Consider the following 11,115-nt stretch of genomic DNA (forward strand, 5'->3'; position numbering starts at 1 on the left):
TAACTTATGACAAAGGAGCCAAGAATATACAATGAGGAGAGGACAATCTCTTCAATAAATGGAGTTGGGAAAATTGGACAGCCACATACAAAAGAATGAAACTGGACCACTATCTTACATCATAAACAAAATTAAATCAAAGCAGATTAAAGACTTCAAATCAAATTTATTTTTTTAATTTTATTTTAAAATCAATTTTTTTAAATAAATTAAAAAAACAGAAAATTTTAAAAGTTTTTAAATAAGCAAAATTAAATATGCATCAGAAGTACAGCATATGGTAGATAATACAATGGAATGCTATTCAGCCATAAAAGGAATGAAAGTCCGATACATGCTACAACTTGGGTGAACCTTGCAAACATGCCAATTGAACTAAACCAGACACAAAGGATAAATGGTGTCTGATTCCACCCACATGAGGAACCTAGAATAGGCAAATTCATAGAGACAAAAAGTAGAATAGAGGTTAACAGGGGCTGGGGCAGGATGGTACAGGGAGTGAGGGGAATGAGTTGTTGTTGTTTAATGGGTACAGAGTTTCTGTATGGGAAGATAAAAAAATTCTGAAAATGGACAGTGGTGATAATTAAATAACACTGTGAATGTGCTTAATGCCAATGAGCTGTACACATAAAAATACTCAATTTTATATTATGTAAATACATTTTACCATCTTAGAAAAACTTTTTAAAACTATAGCCTATATTTTCAACAAGAAGATTTAACATGATTATCAGCCTTAATAGTATTAAAATAAAGGATAGATCATTTATTCTCAAGTTCCTAACTAGGGACATCAAAGGAGTCAACATCAACTCTTAGCTGGTCTTGGATTAAAGTACACACCTGAAAATGGGTTATATACCTTGCAAATTTCATACGGAACATTATTTCACCTTGTTGATAGAGTCAATTTGTTTTTTACTTCCATGAGGGAGATAGAAGGAAAGAGAACTATACTGAGGAGATAACGTTATATGAGGCCAATGCATAATGGTGGTTTTATAAAGAAGTACTTATCCACAAAGAAGCAAGATAACATGAGTGCAATAGTATAACTGCCCAGGGCACCATAAAGGGTTGTGTAAATCAACTGACATTCAATTCAGACGTAGAGAGGGTTCCCATGTATTGGTAAACCATAATTTAAAACACTGAAATATCCCCCAAAATTCAAACAGACGTTGAAAGTCCATTATTTTAATACATATAATAAAAGAAAATATTTGAAAGCTCTACTCCAAACACTCTAAGAAAAACGCATATTGCATTACAAAGACACAATGAAAGTGAATTTAATAAATTAACATACGGGTAGAAGAACTGAGCCTCTGGCCAACAGCCAGCCAGAAACTGAAACCTGCCAACATGAAACTGAAACCTGCTAACAACACGAGTGAGCTTGGAAGCAGAATTTCCAGCCCCAGCTGGGCTTGAGATTTCTGCAACCCCAGACTTCAGTTTGTCTACACTTCCTAAGAAACCATGAACCACCCAGGGCCTGGTGCTCCAGCCGGGTGACAGGCCTGTGCCTCTGAGGTGGGAGAGCCGAGTTCAGGACATTGGTCCACCAGAGACCTCCTGGCTCCACATAATATCAAACGGCGAAAGCTCTCCCAGAGATCTCCATCTCAACGCTAAGACCCAGCTCCACTCAATGACCAGCAAGCTACAGTGCTGGACACCCTATGTGAAACAACTACCAAGACAGGAACACAACATCACCCATTAGCAGAGAGGCTGCCTAAAATCATAATAAGGTCACAGACACCCCAAAACACACCACCGGACACAGTCCTGCCCACGAGAAAGACAAGATCCAGCCTCATCCGCCAGAACACAGGCACTGGTCCCCTCCACCAGGAAGCCTACACAACCCAATGAACCAACCTTACCACTGGAGGCAGACAGCAAAAACAACGGGAACTACAAACCTGCAGCCTGCAAAAAGGAGACCCCAAACACAGTAAGTTAGGCCAAATGAGAAGACAGAGAAACACAGCAGGTGAAGAAGCAAGGTAAAATCCCTGCAGACCAAACAAATGAAGAGGAAACAGGCAGTATACCTGAAAAAGAATTCAGAGTAAAGATAGGAAAGATGATGCAAAATCCTGGAAACAGAATGGAAAAAATACAAGAAACGTTTAACAAGGAACTTGAAGAACTAAAGAGCAAACAAACAATCATGAACAACACAATAAATGAAGTTAAAAATTCTCTAGAAGGAATCAATAGCAGAGTAACTGAGGCAGAAGAATAGATAAGTGACCTGGAAGATAAAATAGTGGAAATAACTACTGCAGAGCAGAATAAAGAAAAAAGAATGAAAAGAATTGAGGACAGTCTCAGAAACCACTAGGACAACATTAAACGCACCAACATTCAAATTATACGGGTCCGAGAAGAAGAAGAGAAAAAGAAAGGGACTGAGGAAATATTTGAAGAGATTATAGTTGAAAACTTCCCTAATATGGGAAAGGAAATAGTTAATCAAGTCCAGGAAGCACAGAGAGTCCCATACATGATAAACCCAAGGAGAATCACTCCAAGATACATATTAATCAAACTATCAAAAATTAAATACAAAGAAAAAATATTAAAAGCAGCGAGGGAAAAGCAGCTATTAACATACGAGGGAATCCCCAAAAGGTTAACAGCTGATCTTTCAGCAGAAACTCTGCAAGCCAGAGGGAGTGGCAGGACATACTTAAAGTGATGAAACGGAAAAACCTACAACCAAGATTACTCTACCCAGCAAGGATCTCATTCAGATTTGAGGAGAAATTAAAATATTTACAGACAAGCAAAAGCTAAGAGAATTCAGCACCACCAAACCAGCTTTACAACAAATGCTGAAGGAACTTCTCTAGGCAGGAAACACAAGAGAAAGAAAAGACCTACAATAACAAACCCAAAACAATTAAGAAAATGGTAATAGGAACATACACATCTATAAGTACCTTACATGTAAATGGATTAAACGCTCCAACCAAAAGACACAGACTGGCTGAATGGATACAATAACAAGACCCGTATATTTGCTGTCTACAAGAGACCCACTTCAGACCTAGGGACACATACGGACAGAAAGTGAGAGAATGGAAAAAGATATTCCATGCAAATGGAAGTCAAAAAAAGCTGGAGTAGCAATTTTCATAACAGACAAAATAGACTTTATATAAAGACTATTACAAGAGACAAAGAAGGACACTACATAATGATCAAGGGATCAATCCAAGAAGATATAAAAATTATAAATATTCATGCACCCAACATAGGAGCACCTCAATACATAAGGCAAATGCTAACAGCCATAAAAGGGGATATTGACAGTAACACAATAATAGTAGGGGACTTTAACACCCCACTTTCACCAATGGGCAAACCATCCAAAATGAAAATAAATAAGGAGACACAAGTTTTAAATGATACATTAAACAAGAAGGACTTAATTGATATTTACAGGACATTCCATTCATCAAAAACAGAATACACTTTCTTCTCAAGTGCTCATGGAACATTCTCCAGGAAAGATCATGTTGGGCCGCAATTCAAGCCTTCATAAACTTAAGAAAACTGAAATCGTATCAAGTATCTTTTCCAACCACAACACCATAAGACTAGATATCAATTAGAGGAAAAAATCTGTAAAAAATACAAATACATGGAGGCTAAACAATACACTACTTAATAAGCAAGAGATCACTGAAGAAATCAAAGAGGAAATCAAAAAATACCTAGAAACAAATGACAATGAAAACACAATGACCCAAAACCTATGGGATGCAGCAAAAGCAGTTCTAAGAGGGAAGTTTGTAGCAATACAACCCTACCTCAAGAAACAAGAAACACCTCAAAAAAACAACCTAACCTTACAGCTAAAGCAATTAGAGAAAGAAGAACAAAAAACCCCCAAAGTTAGCAGAAGGAAAGAAATCATAAAGATCAGATCAGAAATAAATGAAAAAGAAATGAAGGAAACGATAGCAAAAATCAATAAAACTAAAAGCTGGTTCTTTGAGAAGATAAACAAAATTGATAAACCATTAGCCAGACTCATCAAGAAAAACAGGGAGAAGACTCAAATGAATAGAATTAGAAATGAAAAAGGAGAAATAACAACTGACACTGCAGAAATACAAAGGATCATGAGAGATTACTACAAGCAACTATATGCCAATAAAATTGACAACCTGCAAAAATGGAAAAATTCTTAGAAAAGCACAACCTCCTGAGACTGAACCAGGAGGAAATAGAAAATACGAACAGACCAATCACAAGCACTGAAATTGAGACTGTGATTAAAAGTCTTCCAACAAACAAAAGCCCAGGACCAGATGGCTTCACAGGCACATTCTATCAAACATTTAGAGAAGAGCTAACACCTATCCTTCTCAAACTCTTCCAAAATATATCACAGGGAGGAACACTCCCAAACTCATTCTCCGAGGCCACCAACACCCTATACCAAAACCAGGCAAAGATGTCACAAAGAAAGAAAACTACAGGCCAATATCACTGATGAACATAGATTCAAAAATCCTCAACAAAATACTAGCAAACAGAATCCAAAAGCACATTAAAAGGATCATACACCATGATCAAGTGGGGTTTATCCCAGGAACGCAAGGATTCTTCAATATATGAAAATCAATCAATGTGATACACCATATTAACAAACTGGAGGAGAAAAACCATATGACCATCTCAATAGATGCAGAAAAAGCTGTGGACAAAATTCAACACCCATTTATGATAAAAACCCTCCATAAAGTAGGAATAGAGGGAGGGTATTAGGTATTAGGTATTAGGTATTAGGTATACCTAATAGAGGGTAACCCTCAACATAATAAGGGCCATATAGGACAAACAAACAGCCAACATCGTTCTCAATGGTGAAAAACTGAAACCATTTCCACTAAGATCAGGAACAAAACAAGGTTGCCCACTGTCACCACTAGTATTCAACATAGTTTTGGAAGTTTTAGCCACAGCAATCAGAGAAGAAGAAATAAAAGGAATCCAAATTGGAAAAAAAGAAGTAAAGCTGTCACTGTTTGCAGATGACATGATACTATACACAGAGAATCCTAAAGACACTACCAGAAAATTACCAGAGCTAATCAATGAATTTGGTAAAGTAGCAGGATACAAAATTAATGCACAGAAATCTCTTGCATTCCTATATGCGAATGATGGAAAATCTGAAAGAGAAATTAAGGAAACACTCCCATTTACCACTGCAACAAAAAGAATAAAATACCTAGGAATAAACCTGCCTAAGAAGACAAAAGACCTGTATGCAGAAAACTATAAGACACTGATGAAAGAAATTAAAGATGATACCAACAGATGGAGAGACATACCATGTTCCTGGATTGGAAGAATCAACATTGTGAAAATGACTATACTACCCAAAGCAATCTACGGATTCAGTGCAATCCCAATCAAACTACCAATGGAATTTTTCACAGAACTAGAACAAAAAATTTCACAATTTGTATGGAAACACAAAAGACCCCGAATAGCCAAAGCAATCTTGAGAAAGAAAAACAAAACTGGAGGAATCAGGCTCCCCAACTTTGGACTATACTACAAAGCTACGGTAATCATGACAGTATGGTACTGGCACAAAAACAGAAATATAGATCAATGGAACAGGATGGAAAGCCCACAGATACACCCATGCATATATGGTCACCTTATTTTTGATAAAGGAGGCAAGAATATACAGTGGAGAAAAGACAGCCTCTTCAATAAGTGATGCTGGGAAAACTGGACAGCTACATGTAAAAGAATAAAATTAGAACACTACCTAACACCATACACAAAAATAAACTCAAAATGGGTTAAAGACCTAAATGTAAGGCCAGAAACTATCAAACTCTTAGAGGAAAACATAGGCAGAACACTGTATGACATAAATCACAGCAAGATCCTTTTTGTCCCACCTCCTAGAGAAATGGAAATCAAAACAAAAATAAACACATGGGACCTAATGAAACTTAAAAGCTTTTGCACAGCAACAGAAACCATAAACAAGACGAAAGGACAACCCTCAGAATGGGAGAAAATATTTGCAAATGAAGCAACTGACAAAGGACTAATCTCCAAAATTTACAAGCAACTCATGAAGCTCAATATCAAAAAAACAACCCAATCCAAAAATGGGCAGAAGACCTAAATAGATATTTCTCCAAAGAAGATATACAGATAGCTAACAAACACATGAAAGAATGCTCAACATCACTAATCATTAGAGAAATGCAAATCAAAAGTACAATGAGGTATCACCTCACAGCAGTCAGAATGGCCATCATCAAAAAATCTACAAACATAAATTCTGGACAGGGTGTTGAGAAAAGCGAACCCTCTTGCAATGTTGATGGCAATGTAAATTGATACAGCCACTATGGAGAACAGTATGGAGGTTCCTTAAAAAGTAAAAACAGAACTACCATATGACCCAGCAATCCCCATACTGGGTGTATACCCTGAGAAAACTATAATTCAAAAAGAGTCATGTACCACAATGTTCACTGCAGCACTGTTTACAATAGCCAGGACATGGAAGCAATCTAAGTGTCCATCGACAGATGAATGGATAAAGAAGATGTGGCACATATATACAATGGAATATTACTCAGCCATAAAAAGAAACGAAATTGAGTTATTTGTAGTGAGGTGGATGGACCTAGAGTCTGTCATACAGAGTGAAGTAAGTCAGAAATAGAAGAACAAATACCGTATGCTAACACATATATATCGAATCTAGAAAATAAAAAAAAAAGGTTCTGAAGAACCTAGAGGCAGGACAGGAATAAAGATGCAGACATAGAGAATGGACTTGAGGACACAAGGAGGGGGAAGGGTAAGCTGGGATGAAGTGATAGAGTGGCATGGACATATATACACTACCAAATGTAAGACAGATAGCTAGTGGGAAGCAGCTGTATAGCACAGGGAGATCAGCTCAGTGCTTTGTGACCACCTAGAGGGGTGAGATAGGGAGGGTGGGAGGGAGACGCAAGATGGAGAAGATATGGGGATATATGTATGCGTATAGCTGATTCACTTTGTTATAAAGCAGAAACTAACACACCATTGAAGGCAATTATATTCCAATAAGGATGTTAAAAAGTAAGAAAATAAAGCAGAGATCAGCAAACTAGAAAGAAATTAATTAATTAACATACAGGTTAGGATACAGGATTCTAGTTAGTATAATTTAATTTTCTTGTAATTACCACATATCAAATACTATTCAAAGAATAACAATTTTCATAGAGAAATGCAAATCAAAACTACAGTGAGGTATCACCTCACACCAGTCAGAATGGCCATCATTAAATTGTCTACAAATAATAAATGCTGGAGAGGGTGTGGAGAAAAAGGAACCCTCCTACCCTGTTGGTAGGAATATAAACTGGTGCAGCCACTATAGAGAACGGTATGGAGGTTCCCTAAAAAACTAAAATTAGAATTACCATATGATCCTGCAATCCCACTCCTGGGCATATATTCAGAAAAGACAAAAACTCTAATTGAAAAAGATATATGCACCCCAATGTTCACAGCAGCACTATTTACAATAGCCAAGGTAGGGAAGCAAACTAAAGGTCCATCAACAGATGAATGGATAAAGAAGATGTGGTATATATGTACAATGGAATATTACTCAGTCATAAAAAGAATGAAATCATGCCATGTGCAGCAATATGGATGGCAATATGGATGGACCTAGAGATTACCATACTAAGTGAAGTAGGTCAGACAGAGAAAGACAAATACCATATGATATCACTTATATGTGGAATCTAAAAAAAGGATACAAACAAACTTATTTACAAAACAGAAATAGACTCATAGACACAGAAAACGAACTTATGGTTACCAAAGTTGAAAGAGGCAGGAGGGATAAATTAGGAGTTTGGGATTAACAGATACATACTACTACATATAAAATAGATTAACAACAAGGACCTACTGTGTAGCACAGGGAACTATATTCAATGTTTTGTAATAATCTATAATGGAAAAGAATATATATATGTATGTATAACTGAATCACCTTGCTGTACACTTGAAAATAACAGAACATTGTAAATCAACTATACGTCAATTAAAAAAATAAAAATAAATTAGAAAAAAATTTTTCAAAGAACTAGAATATAATATTCAAAGAACAAAAAGCCAAAACCAGACTAATAATAATATTAGAAACACTTACATGGCTCTTAGAATATGCGTGGTTTGTTATAACCTCTTTACATATACTACTAACTCACATCCCTCACAGCAACCTCAGACAACAAGTATCCTTATTATTCCCATTTTACAAATGAGGAAACTGAGGTGTAGAGGGGTCAACCACGTTGTCTGGGCTCACTGTCCTACTAGTAAGTGGCAGCGTAAGGACTGGAATCCTGCAAGTGTGCTTTCCCGGTCCTTAATTTTAATTGCTATGGTTTACAATCTCTTGGTGATATTAAGGAGTACACTACATAAAGTCTAGGAAAACTCAAAATGCAAAGCAGTTTGGGGGCCAAATATAACAAATGTCCTGAGGAAATCACCAAATCACAACACAACAATAAATGAGATTCATAATGACTGCTCTGAGACATAAGGGAAAGTTAAAATATGTTCAGTATACTTACTGTTTTAGAAGGCAAAGAATTATTTAGTGCATTTAAATTTTTTCCATCCAAAACTGTCAATATGATTTTCATTTCTAAAGGGGTAAAACTTTCAACTGTCCAAAATTACTCATTCCCTGAGAGCTCTAAACAGAAAGTTACTGAGCAATCTTATTTGCCAATTATCTCATTCTTAATGAAATATGGTATGTGTGTGGTGTGTGTGTGTGTGTGTGTGTGTGTGGTGTGTGTGGGGGATCATAAATAAATTAAGGTTTCCACGTGTTTTGATTCTAGGTATATAAGAACTTAATACTAAAGATATTAGAAAGTGTCAAATCATTTGGATAGATGAGTGAATAAACTCATAGAATTGTGTCATTATTGTAAAAAGCCTAGAATCTGATCACTCATAGTGAGTTATAAAAAAAAAAAAAGTACAGGCTTTCAACTCATACATAGAACTGAACTTCAAGCTTGTCTCCACCAGTATAGTTACCATGAATTTTTGGCAAGTTAATTTCACATACCTGAACCAAAGTTTCCTTCCCTGTAAGTTGAGGATACTAATTCCTAACTCACAAGGTTCTTGTGTGAGCTAAGGAAAAAACACATGCAAAGTGCTGAACACAGTCCCTGGGATATAGCAGATGGTCAACAAACAGCGACTACTATTATTCCCTAACCTTTTTCTACTTTGTCCCCCAAATGTAAGAGCCTAATCTTACCAATTAGCAAGTCATTCGTAGGCTTCTCAGAATTACAGTAAGTACAGTACCATATGCCCTATTCAAAAATGGAGCATATGAAAGTACAAGAAAATACAAAACCAAATCATCAAATGAGACAAAAACGTCGGAATCCTGTTTCCCCACCCATATCTTTTCTGGTTGGTTTTGTAATAACCCGCATTCCTTTATCAACAATACGAATCCTATCATTTTTTGGCGGTCTAAACATTCCTAGTTCGGTACTGTTGCTTATTTATTTTGACGGCTACTTTTGCGAGGATAATTGTAATCATTGCTTGAAAACAAAAAAGAAATACAGGACAGGAGCATTTTAATGAAATGCTGTAACTGTTTCATCTATCTCGACGGTTGACTGGATGCCATGTGGATCATTTATTATAGCAATATATTTTCACATTACTGCGCCACCCCCTTACCCAACAAACATGCCTTAATGAGCAAAACTCCAGACTGACAGTGAACGAATGCTCTTTAGGGACACAATAACTCAAAACTTGGTGCTCTCAGTAAGGATCCTCGGGGAGGAGGGAAGGTGGCCGGGTGTCACTGCAAGTGGAAATGAACAGAATCGGAAACTGTTCTGTCTCCTTAAACAAGATTGGAGATGAGCCCTGTGGGGCTAGGAGCGGAGAGAGGCGGGTTAGGTGGGCCTTGGAGGCAACAGAGGAAGGAGGCGGCAACTGCAGTCTGGGAAATGTCTGTGCCACCGGGGAGAGGAGCGTCAGAGCCCATCACCACCCAGGGTGGAGGCGGAAAGAAGTGGCAGGCTCAGCCCAGTCCCCAGAACTGGTTCAGCTTCAGAAGCCTGGAAGGACTGAGAGGGAATGGGAACCCAGGTGATCAAGAAAGATGAGGGTAGGGGTGGGCTCCTGGCTGCCTTCAAAACGGGACGCTGCTGACCCCGCCGCCATCCAGGTGCCGCTGGAGAGGAAGGCAGGGACCCAACAGGGAGCGCTCAGGTTACCTGTGTCAGCCGCCTGCCCGCTCGTCTCCACTTCCGCAGACTAGGTGTTACCACGGGCTACCCGGGCACGCGCCGAGTGACGTCATCCTCGCGCGCCCGAGCCGCCGTCCGCCTGGCCCCGCCCCTTGAGTGCAGGGGGTGGGCAGTGGAGGTCTGCGCAGGCGCGGAGCTGCCTGGGGCTTGGGAAGGCGTGAAAAAGGCTTGTTTTGGATTTTGTAGGGTCGCCGTCTTACCCTCCTACTCCTAGTTGCAAAATCTTATAGGGACTTAATAAAAAAAATGTTATTGAAATACAGACATGGACTTTTTATTCTTTATTTTGCTCTTCCTCTTCCGTATATAACTCTTGTTTGTATACTCGTTCGTTCCAGCACTGTTTATTTAAGTCCTATTGTGTTCCAGGCAAGCACTGTTACAGAATCTGGGATACAGCGATGACAAAACAGACACAATGCTTCCTCATGGAGAAAGCAAACATTGAATAATTCACCAAAGATATTTTAGGCGCATCTCATTTTATTGCCCTTCACTTTATGCCACTGGGCAACCCTGCCATTGTCAGATAATAGCATTTTTTAGCAATAAAGTATTTTTAATTAAGGTAAGTTTTTTTTTTACATAATGCTATTGCACACTTAATAGACTACAGTATAGTGTAAACATAACTTTTATTTTCACTTAAAAACCAAAAAAAATCATGTGAGTTACTCAAAAACTAAAGGAGGATGTCAGAGAAGTGCCCTATGAAGAGGCTCAT

The 11,115-nt window shown here is 37.9% G+C and overlaps 1 protein-coding gene across 2 annotated transcripts in view; it reads right to left on the reverse strand.

The window, feature by feature from the left end:
• AOPEP (aminopeptidase O (putative)) overlaps window positions 1-10,539 on the reverse strand; it is a 359,010-nt gene extending 348,471 nt beyond the window's left edge. For both annotated transcript variants that reach the window (XM_079927637.1, XM_079927636.1), the window contains exon 1: window positions 10,359-10,539. The gene's annotated coding sequence lies outside the window, so the exon portion shown is untranslated. The remainder of the gene's footprint in view (window positions 1-10,358) is intronic.
• Window positions 10,540-11,115: the final 576 nt, after the last annotated feature.

Source organism: Stenella coeruleoalba (genome assembly GCF_951394435.1).
Source record: "Stenella coeruleoalba genome assembly, chromosome: 7".
Taxonomy (NCBI): Eukaryota; Metazoa; Chordata; class Mammalia; order Artiodactyla; family Delphinidae; genus Stenella; species Stenella coeruleoalba.